The sequence below is a fragment of the Eschrichtius robustus genome, chromosome 2, assembly GCF_028021215.1.
Source record: "Eschrichtius robustus isolate mEscRob2 chromosome 2, mEscRob2.pri, whole genome shotgun sequence".
Classification (NCBI taxonomy): Eukaryota; Metazoa; Chordata; class Mammalia; order Artiodactyla; family Eschrichtiidae; genus Eschrichtius; species Eschrichtius robustus.
Genome location: NC_090825.1, coordinates 19,393,379 through 19,408,484, shown reverse-complemented (window position 1 = coordinate 19,408,484; position 15,106 = coordinate 19,393,379).

Sequence of the window (15,106 nt, the reverse complement as noted above, 5' to 3'; positions counted from 1 at the left end):
GGTTGGCCTTGAATTCCAGTTTGTGTCCTCTCATCAACCCTATGCAACTGTCTAAAACTCTGGTAATTTTGTCAGTCTCTCAACTTCAGGTTATTGCTCAGCTTCTCAGATTCCCATCCTCCTTAGAGCAAATCCTTGAATGGAAAAGTGGTGCCAGGTGGCTGCCTCACAGTCTCTTCCCCTGGAAGAGTGGATCTGTAGGACTTCAGGGACAGGGAAGCACCCCAGTAACCTCAAAATCAGGTTTGTTTAACTGTGCATGCTATTTTTCAGTTGGTCCCACTTAGAAGTCTGTCCCATTGCTTCAAGGGGAACTCACTTCCCTTTAGCTTGGACCATGCAAAACAACAAAGTCAAAATGTATATAATTATAATATAGAGATAAGAAAATAATAGATATATGGTATCTATATTTTGGTGAGGTGTACATTATATAGTGTTATGGAAGACATGTTCTTTTCCATAAAACATTAAATTCATACTATACTAAAGGATTTACAGTCTGGTTTTCACATAAACTACATTTAAAATTCTGGACTATACAATAGATATTTAGCAAATGCCTGTTGAGATAATGTGTTTTTTAACTGAAAGCCTATACATCCATACCTGGATAAACTAACTTCGTAGTCATTTATCTCCAGAATATCCCTTAATGCTAAGTATCTGTTTTATAAATAGGGTGCTTTGTCACAAAAGTATAGGTTAAATATACAACTGGCACAAAATAGGGGCTTAGTAATTGTTTGTTAACCTAATTAATTTATGTTGATTGGTTAAATGCAGTTTCTCCTATTTTAAGCTTCTTTCATTTTAGTCTCATGTCTTGCATTCAATTTATGGGTTTAAGCTTAGTTTCTATTTTATAGTTTTGCCTACATGAGTGTTTAATAAATGTTAATTAAAGGAATTTGAGGAAAATTTAAGTGAAAACAATAAAATTGTGTTCTATGGTATGTTGTATCAGTAGAATATTTTGGTTTTAAGTAACAGAAAATATGGTTTCCAGAAAAGAAAAGAAAATAGTGGAATGATAAAGAATAGGAAAGCCTTCAAAGAATATAGATGCATTTTATTATATACACCTTTCAGAAAGGATGTAAAAACCCTGTGGGAAAGGAATTAGTGTCTGCATTCTTCTAAGTACTGACTCATCTTTAACTGCTTCCCATTCATGTTCAGCTCAACTCAAAATTCCCAGGAGAAAAACACAGAGTATGACTGAACTGAGTTGAGTCATGTGATTTAACTATAAATAATGCAAAGCTATCATGTGTATTGAACTGAAACTCAGTAATAGGTTATTGTGGGAGAAGTCTATCTGAGTATACATAGACATCATCTTTGTCGGTTCTGGCTGCTGTAGCAAAGTAACATAGTCTGGGTGACTTATAAACAACAGAAATTTATTTCTCACAATTCTGGAGACTGGAAGTGCAAGATCAGGATACCAGCATGGTCGATGCTCCTTCTCTTGTGAATGCCCCCTTTCAGGTTACATACTGACATCTTCTTATTGCTCCTCACACAGGGGAATGGTGACAAAACTGTCTGGGGTGTCTTTTACAAGGGCACTAATCCCATTCATGAGGTCTCCATCCTCATGACCTAATTACCTCCCAAGGGCTCCACCTCCTAATACCATCACCTTGGGCATTAACATTTCAATATATGAATTTTGGAAGACTCATTCAGACCACTAGTGTGATCTGTAAATATAAATATAGGTATAAAGATGATTGCTAAACATGTGAGTTCTGTAGAGTATATGTGAAACCTAGCCTATCTAGGAGGTTCTGACATTCCATAAGTGGTCTAAATTTCTCATTACACAATATTTATGAGTCAAATGTGTCAAAAAAATCACAAAATAGAACTATAATGTGTTAGAGGCCCAATAAGTGTGGAAGAACTTATAAACATCCATGTGAATGCATTTGTGCTTCACAACCGGGGTAGTCTGAAACATTTCTTTTCTACCTTAACTTAATGTTCTACTATGCATATTGAGGTATAGTATTTCCCCAACTATATACTGTTTAAATCCAAACTTTTTTCTATATAATAATTTATTACTGAGTTTTATTCCAATATAAAAATAGCCTTAAACTTTTTATAATTAAGTCACATGGAGTGTTTCTTGTTTTTTTGTTTCTTTTAAAGATACATCTTTTAAAGATACATAGAAGTCTGTCTGGTAACTAATAAAATAGATAAATATGATTAGATCTTAATAAGGTGTTCTGAGAAGTATTGCAAACACAGTCAATCTGTTCTAGAAGTAACACAGTGTAACTGGAATCCTGAAACCACAATTTATCAGATACGTGACTACTGGAATGTTACTTAATTTTTAAGCCTTATTCTCCTTATCTATAAAATGGTAACAGTAATAAAACCTACACTGTAGAATTGTGTGAAGAATTAAATGAGATAAAGTTTTTAAGCTGTATAATGCCTGGCATGTAGTAAGGGAATATTGAATTACTATAGCTATGTTAAATATTTCATTAAATATGTAATTTAATTACCATATAATTCAAATGACTTATTTGATATTTAAATATAAATACAAAAATTAGTATTTATCACTAATATTGGTTAACTCACCAGTACTGACAATTGCTCAGGTCAATGAGTGAGGTCATTGAACTCTTTTCTAATGGAAGCTGGAGCCTCCCAAATACAACTTTACATTAAAAATTTCATGTTCACACATTAGCACTCTGTAGTTTTGGACAGAGATGGAATTCTGCAGCACAGACCCATCAAGCAGAGGTATTTGAATCTCTAATCAACATGCACAGAACTCACATATGAAATCATGTTTTCTAATTTCTCTTACTGGACAGTGCCATCACGTGCTTATTATCATCAGCCACTACTAGACATTTGTACTTTATGGGGTTTTTAAAGGATGTATAGCACTCACAAGGCAAATTTAGCTCGTATTACTGGTGAAATTGGTAGAAATAAATTATCTATTAAATATCAAGATTAGTTGCTTCTATGATGTTCAATGCAGAGAAAAAATTTAAAAAGACACCAACATTAAGTACAAGACTAGTTCTGAACTCACAGTGAAGGTTCTAAATGCCAGTAACTCATTGAATCAGGTGAACCATTTGATATCTGACAACTTTAAGGTGGTGTTAAACCCCAGGAAATTGAAACATTAAACTTTCTGGTAGTTACAAGCCATGATGACCCTAACAAATCACACAGGGTATTTCAAATGACATATTACAGCTCATAATCCATATACCTGAAAGTAGAAGGAGCTGAGGCTTTTGTTGCTGCTGCTTGTGTTTTAATGGTCTGAATGTTTTCTCTTTCTTTTACGCTTGTACCTAGAAATATATGCAGCCATAATATGCTCACTGCATGAGGAGGGCGATTTCGAGAAATTAATACACTGGAAGCCAAATTTGTTTTGTAATGTTGGTGTTCTTAGATAAAAATTTATGCTTAAGAAGATTTCTGTTCTTACTCCTTCTGGTGGACCTAGTATAAGCTTGGTGTCTTCTAAAATCTACTCAATAACAAACATTGCATTTCTTAAAAGTAGGTATACAGATTTATAAATAAATGTCTCAGAAAACAATTTTCTTACATTGAAGAGTCATCTTCAGAAAAGAGAAGAATGTTTTATGCATCATCTTCCTCTCCCACAGATTTTCCTCCATCTGAATACTTTATTATTATTTTTAACATTAATATTATTATTGTCTTATACAAGTAAAGCTTTATAACCAATGAAATCTGATATATTTTCATTTATATTGTACAGTTTCATTTTATATTGTACAAGAAAGAATGATTATGTACTAAATCTCATAATCTATTGTTACAGAATTTCAGTAACTGTGATTAGATTCCAATGCAGTTCATGCTTAAAACTTAAAGACACTTTTCAGCTCAAATTATGTTACACCCATTTTAAACAATTTTAAGGGGCTTTTCCTCCTTTCATACTGTTTCTTTCATATAACACTTTGGGAATAATGACTAAAGCATTATGTATGTGTGTGTATGTATGTATGTATGTATGTATGTATGTATGTATGTATGTATGTATAATTGGCCCAGGATCAGCATAGTCAGAGAAAAAACACTTTATTTAGGAGGCTTAGTGTTTTAGAGCACTGGTAATGTTGGGTAATTGACACGCACTCTATTTTTCTGGGATTTATTCTGCAGTTTACCAAAAAGAGAGGTAGAAACAGGCTACTTTCAGAAAATGCTTTCAAAAGTAAAAGGAAATAGCAATAAGTTAATATCAGAGAGTATTATTTTTTTATGTTTGAAAGTTGGAAAAAGACTTCCCATCACAAACAATGTTTACACGATGGTGAGAAAATACTTATTTAAGATAGCTAGTGGGAGGCAGCTGCATAGCACAGGGAGATCAGCTCGGTGCTTTGTGACCACCTAGAGGGGTGGGATAGGGAGGGTGGGAGGGAGACGCAAGAGGGAGGAGATATGGGGAGATATATATATATATATATATATATATATATATATATATATATATATATATATATATATGTATAGCTGATTCACTTTGTTATAAAGCAGAAACTAATACACCATTGTAAAGCAATTTTACTCCAACAAAGATGTTTAAAAAAAAGGAAAATACCTATTTAACTTCAAGACTATTATTTGCTACATATTCTCTTCTTAGAGAAGATTTTAGACAATTTTTATTTTCACACCTTTAAAACCAAAAATGCTGCATATATTTTTGCAAGACAGAATGAAAAACATTGCCTCACAGACTGCAATATGTCTTTGAATATTAATTTTAAGGCTGGATCTTTTAAATATAAGGAAAAGCAAAAATTATTTAAGAGCAATGGGTAATAATTTTTGTAGAAGAAAATGCCACGATATTTTTGACCCAACAGAGCAAAGTACCATTGATAAAAATAAAAATTTTAAAAGCAGGTTGCCCTAATTAATATTTATCAGCACACTTAATGAAATGTTTATTCAATAAAAATAGTTTTATGCCAATGCGTATGAAATTTTTCAATTTTGCCAATAATTGTATTTCAGAATATTTTAAAGCCAGTCAAGGGACATTCTGCAAAATTGTATTGTATATTTTCAGTTACTACCAACTATTTTCACAACCACTGAATATGTACTTAATGCTTCTTGGATATAAATATTCATATTAATATAAATAGAGTGGTTCGTTTTAAAGAAGGGGCCACTTTAGAATAGTACCATATCCAGTTCATGAGTGTAGGAGTTCTATTGTCACAAGAAATCCATTTGAATCACACAGCCCTGGAGCAAGCCGCCTTTAGTGGTTCTGTTAAAAAAACAATTTAATCATCTCTGGTAGCTGAGTCCACTGGGCATTTGGGAAGAATCTGCAGAACTGTCAAAGAAGAGGAAAAATAATTGGTGGAAAGGACATCAGGGAGATTTACCTGCAAAGAAAGACTGGGATAGTAGCAAGATGGTCCCAACCAAATAAAACATACAGTCTTTATTCAAAGTAACAATGACCAGATTGCTTAAATTGGTAGATTTATAAGAAGTCTGTTCATGATGAAAAAAAAAAAGTTCACATTATTATCATATCTGCCTAAGTGGTTACATATCTTTGGAGATCAACATTACAAAAGTCAGAGTAAAGCTGGTTTACGAAGTCTAACTTAGATAGAAAACTCCAAGTTGCATTGATTGAAAGACTACATATAACTAGATAGGGGGACCTTGTGTTTTGCTTGTTTTAGGGTACTAATTTGGGTTTGCTGACTCTGAGGTGTTATGTGCACACTTAATCATCCATAAAGGCAGCAGAGGAAGTTTCTGTTTTGCTTTTCCTCAGTTCTTTTCCTTGGCCTCCTTGGAGCTTTCACAGCAGAGGGCCATTAGCTCTGTCTTGAACCACCGTGTTTTTTTCAGTTTCTATAACAACAATACTCTTCAATTTGCCTCTTACCTCTCTAGCCACTTCTCTTCTTTCTTGTTTTTCTGTCTCTCCTTGACCCATGAATGTTTTTAGTTTCTGTTTTGTTTGTTTGTAATTTTGTTTTGCTGTTTGTAAATTTTTGGATTTTGAGCCCTCTACTTTTATCTCTCTGATAGCTTTCCTAGATTATCTCATCCAGGCTATGTTTTTTAATACTGTGTATAATTCCTACTACATATATCTCTAAACTCAATCTTTTTTTCTGCATGTCCTATGTATATAACCAACTTCATATTTGACATCTCATTTAGATGTCTGACAAGAATTCACAATTCTTTAGAGAGGCGCTGTTATAACTACAATTGTTTTTTATTAAATTTTTGACTGCCACATCTGTTCCTTTCTTAGTCTTCCATTATCAGCTATTTTCTCAAGCCATCAACTTATGATTCATCAAACCTCTATCTTGTCACTAATTTTCATTCATTTAGCCTCCCCCAAAATATCTCAAACATACATATGTTTGAGAATATATTGAGAACGTGCATATTTTCTCGATTCACACTACCAAAGTCAATGACACCAACTGCTGTTGGCTACACAGCTGCAATGTTTCCTGATTTATTCTCCATGATCCGCACTTGTCCACTTAACATCTATTCTCCATACAGCATTCTGAGACATCTTCTAAAAACGTCAGTGTATATATCATTAGCTTTCTTAAAATCTTAAAGATCTTCCAGACAAACCACTCTTTAATGAGACCTAAATTGCTTTCCTGCTTTGCCCTTGAACCATCGCTCATGTAACTGTCCTCTAGTTGATTTTCTTCTCTTGTCACACATATAAAGTATTTTTATCCAGATATTCACTCCCCACTCCCATCATACTCTTTGCATGCCAACTAATTATTAACTTTCAAACTGTAACTTATATGATACTTTTTAGAAAAATTTTCCTACTAATGTACCAACACACTTTGCCTCTGTCATCGCTCTTAACATACCAGGTTTTGCTTTCTTAACACTAACCTGAATTTTTGTTTACTTCTGCTGTTGGCGGATAAGCGCCATTTTTTTTCTGTGAGGGTCTAAGTAAAGACCATGTTGGAGCAAACTGTCAGCCTTTATATCCTGTACCTGATGCAATGTCTGCCCATTATATGTCAGAACTATTTAAGTTGAATAGACAAATAGAGAGAAGGGAGTAAAATGAGACCCACAGTATTTAAGAAACTTTCCATTTGAAAGATGAACAAAGACTTTTTAAGAGAATATTTCATTTGAAAAATGAAGAGGCTGCTTATTATAAATGTGATCCATACATCTAAAATGCCATTAGAACATTTTATTATTTATGAATGCCCCTTATTAACAGTGTACACCCTACTTATTTTTAAAATATTCTTAAAGTACAGTATGCATACATAAAATATACATATTGTAAGTGTGTGGTTGAAAATAAACATTCCTGCATGACCAACATCTGTATCAAAAAGCAAAATATCACTTCTTACGCTTCCTTTCATTCATTACCAAGTTCCATGCATAACCACTGTCCATACTTGTAAGAGCATAGATTTTGTTTGTTTGCTTATTTGAATCCAAAACTTTTATTTTCCTGTTTATAAAAGTAATACATCTTTGTGCTGTAAAAAACTGAGACAATACAAGTAAGCGATCAACAGAAATAAAAGTCACTCCCTAGAAAAATCTTTTGGTGTAAGTTTTTCTTTTTCAACTGTATACATATAATTTGTAAAACAAAACAGTGGTTGTGCAACACATAGTTTGTTTAAATTTAACAATATTTCTTTGCTATTCATAATGAACATTTGGTAGTTAAGTCTTAGCATACTTGCTTGACTATTTTCTTCTTTTTAAAATTATTTTATTGCTGTGAAATATATATATGTATATATATATATATGGCATGGTATACGTATATATGACATGAAATATGCTATTTTAACTATATTAAAGTGTACAATTCAGTGGTGCTACTAACATTCACAATGTTGTGCAACCATCACCCATATCCATTTCCAAAATTTTTTACCCCCCCAAATAGAACTCTGTACCATTAAGCAAATACTTTTCCTTCTCCATCACTCCCCCCACCGCCCCCCCCCCCCCCAGCCTCTGGTAAACTCTAATTTACTCTCTATCTCTATGTATTTGCCTAGTCTAGATATTTCATATAGGTACAGTCATACATTATCTATCCTTTTGTGCCTGGCTTATTGCACTTAACCTAATATTTTCAGGGCTCATCCATATTGCAGCATGTGTCAGAATTTCATACCCTTTTATGGCTGAATACTGTTCCATTGTATGTATATATAAATTTTGTTCTTTACATAAATGACATCATACTAATTTTCTCTTTTGTGTCTTGTTCTTTTGTTCAATATTATATTTGGGAAATCCACCTATATTTCTGCAACAGTAATAGAAATTATTTTGATTGCTGTACAGTATTCCATTGTGGGAATAATATATTTGCCTATTTCACTGTTGGGCTTTGGGACAAATTACAAATTTTGGCTACTATGACTATTACTGCTGTGGAGTATGTCTTATGATAAACATTTTTTTCTGAAGCATATAGACCTCAGTGTGAAATTTCTGATCATATATTCCGCTTTAGTAGGTACAGCTAATGAGCTCTCCAATGTATTTATATCAGTGTACACTCCCACCATCACAGTAAGAGAAATCCAGCTGTTCTACATCCTCACCAAACTTGGTGTTGCCTTTCTTTTTCACTTTTGCCATTCTGTTGAGTGGGTAGTAGTGTACCATTGTGTTTTCAATTTGTCTTTTCTTCATAACTTTGTTAACCCCTTGTCTTTTGTCCAAGTCCACACTGGACTTTCTGTCTTTGTCACACTCATATCTTGAAATTCTTTGTATAGCCTAAACATACTTTGTTGAAAATATGCACAATGTCATTATCTCTAATATCATGCCTTGCTTTGCACTCTTTTAATTACGTCTTTTCATAAATAGAAGTTTTTAATCTTAATGCGGTCCAAGTTATCAATTTCTTTTTCTCTTTAGAGCTTTTTGTTTTCTGTTTAAGAAAACTTTGCCTATTCCAAGGCCACAAAAATATTCTATTTTCCACTAAGTTATTATTGTTTACATTTCACATCTAGATCTGAATCCATCTTGAATTAATTTTTTATATATAGTATAAAGTAGTGGCCAAGATAGATTCCCTCCCCCCCCCCGTGGCTATCCAATTGACTCCCCACTGAAAACCTCATCTTTTCCTTTCTGTACTATGCTATCACCTTAATCATTAATCAGGACTTACATATACAGTCCTCTTCTTTAGACTTGGGGAATGTTGATTTAAGAGCTCACATTTGATTAGGTTACAGACTACAGCCTGGAGGGCAGACCTGATTGAGAAAACACACCAGTAGGGGTTATCCCCATAGAGTACATAACATAATGGTAATTGGAGTGGAAGGGAGAGGAAAGATGGATGATATGTATTTAAACCATAATTTCAATCTGATTTAAGAACTGCCTGGGTATAGGACATGACCAAGAAAGTGCAATAAAAAATTAACAATGAATAACTTTGATTGGCATAGCAAAAGAAGAAAATTGCTTTTAAAACAAGTTTAATAAACATGATATTATAAGTTTATCCATATTGTATCAAGTTTCTGGTGAGCAATACAAGTGGATTGTCCACTCAAAATCTGAAAAAAATGCCCTGAACTCAGACAAATGGTCATTTGCATAGAGATGATTGTTGAAGTTTTGAAATTCTGAAAGTAGAGAATAGCTACAGCAAAACAAGAATATTAATATAGCCACCTTCCTTGTATCCATCCATTTTTCACAAATAGTAATTAATATAGCCAAATCTTATGATCATGAGGATGGCTATAGATTACCTATTAATCAAAAATAAATTAGGTACGGTTTTCTTTTTCTTTAAATTTATTTATTTTATTTATTTATTTTTGGCTGCGTTAGTTCTTCATTGCTGCGTGCAGGCTTTCTCTAGTTGCGGCAAGCGGGGGCTACTCTTCGTTGCGGTGCGAGGGCTTCTCATTGCGGTGGCGTCTCTCGTTGCGGAACACGGCCTCTAGGTGCGTGGGCTTCAGTACTTGCAGCACGCGGGCTCAGTAGTTGTGGGTCATGGGCTCTAGAGCGCAGGCTCAGTAGTTGTGGCCCACGGGCTTAGTTGCTCCTCGACATGTGGGATCTTCCCGGACCAGGGCTTGAACCTGTGTCCCCTGCATTGGCAGGAGGATTCTTAACCACTGTGCCACCAGGGAAGCCGGTATGGTTTTATTTTTCATTTAATATATGCCACATAAACCGTTATACATATATTATTATGCATGACTATAAAAGTACGGATTCTATTTACAAATTGACCATAACATTTAAATTTCCAATCTAATTCTATTTATTAAAACCTTGATAGTGAAAAAAATACCATCACCAAAATGATGAAAAGCATTTTGTTTACTATCATTCTTAAAAGAAACTGAACTGAAAATATTCCCATTCCTTGCCCAACTTGTAACATGTGGGATTGATTTATGTATTATTAGGATAGGCAGCAGCTCTATTAATGTGATTTAAGGGACTCTAAGAAAGTTTCCCCTGAATTAATTAATTCCCAGTTGGATCTTTCTAAATTTTCAGCATTAGTGCTTTTCCCTGTGGGCTTTTTATAAGAGATATATAGAGAGAGCTAACCATTACATTTCCTTGGAGAGGTAACACATTATCTAGCTAATGAATTAACAGAGAACAATTGGTTGCATTTACTAGCACAATGGATATTTGTACCGTAGATCGCTGGATTCTGAAGGGAACAGGAAAGTAAAAAAATGTGCATTGGGCTTCCCTGGTGGCGCAGTGGTTGAGAGTCTGCCCGCCAATGCAGGGGACACGGGTTCGAGCCCTGGTCTGGGAGGATCCCACATGCCGCGGAGCAGCTGGGCCCGTGAGCCACAATTGCTGAGCCTGCGCGTCTGGAGCCTGTGCTCCGCAGCAGGAGAGGCCGCGACAGTGAGAGGCCCGCGCACCACGATGGAGAGTGGCCCCCGCTTGCCGCAACTAGAGAAAGCCCTTGCACAGAAACGAAGACCCAACACAGTCAAAAATAAAATAAATAAATAAAAAATAAAAATAAAGGAATTCCTTTAAAAAAAAAAAAAATCAAACTGTTTAAAAAAAAAAAAAAAAAAGTGCATCATCAGCAACAGAAAGGAGGAAAGTCAGAAAACTAAAAGGCAGAATTTTTCATTTGGATTTTGGAGTTGAGGCAAGAAAGACCACAGGAAGAGAAGTGAAACTATGTGTGTAAGCATGTGTGTGTATACGCACACATACATGCGCACATATATATTTGTTTATAATACTTGCATATTGTGTGTACTATAATAAAATTGGATTTATTCTCCCAACATATTATAAACATTTATGATATTAATATTTACCTAAAACTTTGCAGTATCTGAGTACCATAAACAAGTACAATTTTCAAGTATTTAAAAGTTGTACACTATATTGTAATCTAAAAAATTAATCATGATTACAAGCAACTACAAAAACAAATTTTACCTTATAAAATTTCTCTTGACTTCTTCTATTGTTTTGTTATATTTTTTAAATTTAAATTTAGTGAAGCTTTTCAGCTCTGGTCAAATGCACCTCCACATATTTATTCCACAGTTCATCTTTCAATTTCTGTTCAGAGGAAGTGGATAGCAATTAATCTTTTAGAGGCGTAGCACTTTTACTTACAGGAGAATTATGGCAAATTTAAAATTTTACAAACACCAGAAAATGCCTTATTTTGCTGAATGTGAAAGGGATTTTTCTCTTCATTGTACATTCTAGTACAGCTATTCTGAGAAAATAAAACAAACAAACAAAATAACATTTCTCCATACCATATTTTTCTACTTTTCCAATGAGCATTTATTATAACTTATTTTTTTCTATTTCATTTTTCTCTGATAGAACTAATAATTTTGAAGGATTAGTATTGAGGCTTGGTTTACTACCCTTCTCCATCTATACATTCTTTCTACAAGGTCTCATAAAGCGAATAGCCTTAAAGAGATCTCTGTTAGTCATAGCTACAAAATGTATATGCCTACTCTTCAATCCTCTTTTGAGCTCTAAACTTCTATCTCTGCCTAATTGAAATATCCATTTAAGTGCCAAAATTGAGGACTTCAGAAAGCTCTTTGTATTTTCCACACCTTCAACTCTGTTCTTCCAGTTTTCCCCATTATTGTAATTGGCACTATCTTCCAAAGTGCCAGAGAAAAACCTGATAATCATTTTTAACACCTCTCTTTCCTTTTCCTACAATCTAACTAATTAACAAATCCTGTTGGAAAGTTTTCACATGGCATTGTCTTATCATTTCCACTGTTCTTTCTTTAATCCAAACATCCATTGTATCCAGTGTATACTATCACCATGTCTTATTACCTGTTTATGTCTGTTTCACCTTTTTGTATGCAGTGGCATGATGTCCGAAAAAAATGTTTAATTGGCTGTATAGATGAATGTCCAGCAGCAAGGATAATAATAATTGAGTCTAGAAGAATGGTAATCATGCCATGGTGAAGTATTTGCCTATATTTTTGCCTGCTTTAAGTTGGAAGGCAAATAATGACTCTTAAACTAAGAAGAACTTGTAGCTTTGGGGTAAAGGGTAGAAAAACAGAATTTTAGCACCATTGGCAACTTCAGTCAGTTTATACAATATGGTGCAATAAAAAAGGGGGACTCTCAGAATAAGAATACCAGTTTGGAAATAGACATGGTAGGAAGGAAGTAGAGAAGCCTAGATACACAGGATTGAAAAAGGAGACCAATTCTTATCCCAATCAGTAAAAAATCAAGCTGAGAATGTCTTTGAGCCCTGTGACTAAGCCTTATGACAGGATCCAAAAATTATGTGGCCATTATACACATTGATAACGTTAATGAATGGATTGATTTTTTTCCAGTAAATCCTATCAGTTAAGCACAATGCTTATGGAAAAGAAACAAAAGTTGTGGTGTTCCCAAATAAACACAACAGACTGGGTGAAAAATATTAAAGAGAGAGAGAGAGTGAATAGCCACACATACACTCATTGTGTCTCTTTTTAATAGAGCTGACTAAACATAGCTGACTAAATCCTTGAGTCAGATGTAATGTGAAAGGAACAATCTGGAACAAAGGACATTTGGGACCGTGGAGAGGACTCGTCCTAGCCCAAACCCCCTTGCCATTACTTCTTTAATACACACTGCCCATCTTTCAATTGCCAGCACCTCCTTTGAGGTCTGCACCAGCTGTGGAACCCACTCAGTCCCCATGTGAGTCAGGCCAGACATGGGACAATCAACATTCTCTGGGAAGGGCCCACAGGCAACAATATATAGTGGCTCATGCACAAATACTCCATCTTTACTGCTTCTCAAGGTAATAACTCTGAGAATCATGTTCTATACCATTTCACAGGTTTCCTCAGTGGGATTAACTCCAGTTTAACTTTCTCCACTAGATAAACTTGTATTTGCTCCCTGCCTTACATATCTCACTTCTCATTCCCTGTTAGTGTTTCCTGAAAACACCTCTCTAATGAACTACTTCAATCTTTTTGTCAAGTTCTGATTCTGGGAAAATCTAGACCATGGTAATTGGTACAAGAAGTGGTCCTAGAGAGAAGAATGTCATGATGGGATTTTGGAATGGTATGTCTTGCTGGCCAGATAGCAACAAGGGCCATATTGCTGCTAGTGAGTGATGTGGTAAGTTCTACAGCATTATACTTACTAAAACTCTCCCATGTGGTGAATTTAAGAGTAACGTGAGGCAAATCGGGTTGTGATTTACACAGATGGGAACGCACTGCCTCATGTAATGTGTAGCATTTGAGAAAATGGCAGCAGTGTTAATAACATGAACCTGTTGATTTCATATCAAAATCTCGAATTAAATGTGGAAAAAGATAGAGCAATATTGAGACTCTGGTGATGGTATCTTCCTCCACAAAATTTTTTATTTGTCTTTGCTTCTGCCAGGAAGTTTAGGATAAAAGTCAAGTTAGGCTAAGGGTAGACCAAATACATCTAATGAGCAAGTGGTTTAATTCAGATTTGGGTTTCAGTCTTCATGTGAGCTTGTGTAGTTCTAATTTGCCTAGCTTGCCTGCCTTTCATTTGCAGTTGTTTACCAGGCACATTATTCTTGAGGAATCTTGAAATTTAACTTTTGATTTCATAGCCCATGTGCCCCTGAAAGCTCTGTTTGTCTTCTCAGCCTTTCAGGGCATTTTGTAGATCGGTGAAATCCTCCAGGGGAAATAGAGATGGAATTTATCTTTCACGTTCTTTCTTTTGATGCTCTTGCTGCCTAGCATCTTCTGTGAGACAAATAACTTGGAAGCTCCCTGATGAGTTCAAAGAGAAATTTCGTATATTATAAACAGGGTTTCCAGCTGTTCATGCTTGAATGGGTGATATGCTAAAAGCTACTCTTCTAGGAGAGAGAAGAAGTGTATATAAATATATATCAAATATACAATTTCAAATAAATATCATCAATAAATATAGACTTAACATCTTACTAAAGAATGATATAATACATTTTATCTTTCCTTGGGAACTGAACAATTACTTGCATTAACTGTTTTCACATTAATTTACAATACTTTATAAATATCTGCTTAACTTAGTAATTCTTACGAGAAGTATATACCAGGATAATGTCTTAGTAAGGTAAGCTCTTTAGTTATACTTCTTTAGTTCAAATCCAAGCTCTAAATTTTTCTAGCTCTGTTACCTAGAGCAAATCAATGAATTTTCCATCCATTTTATCACATTCCTCATTTATAAAATGAGGATAATAAAAGTCCTATCAACTTGATGGCTTTTGAACAAGAATTAAATAACAACACAGGAACATTACTTCGAACAGTGCCTGACACATGGTAAAAACACATTAATTGCAAGCTGCTAGTAATTGTATATGTATATTGTCTGCTATAAATACAAAATTTTTCTAAGTTGTAACATTTTTAAATATTATATTTATTTGATGAATATAAATACCTTTATCAATTCTCATTTTTGTAAGGTGAAATAATAACATATATTAATCAATTTTCTTTTTTAAACTAGGGCA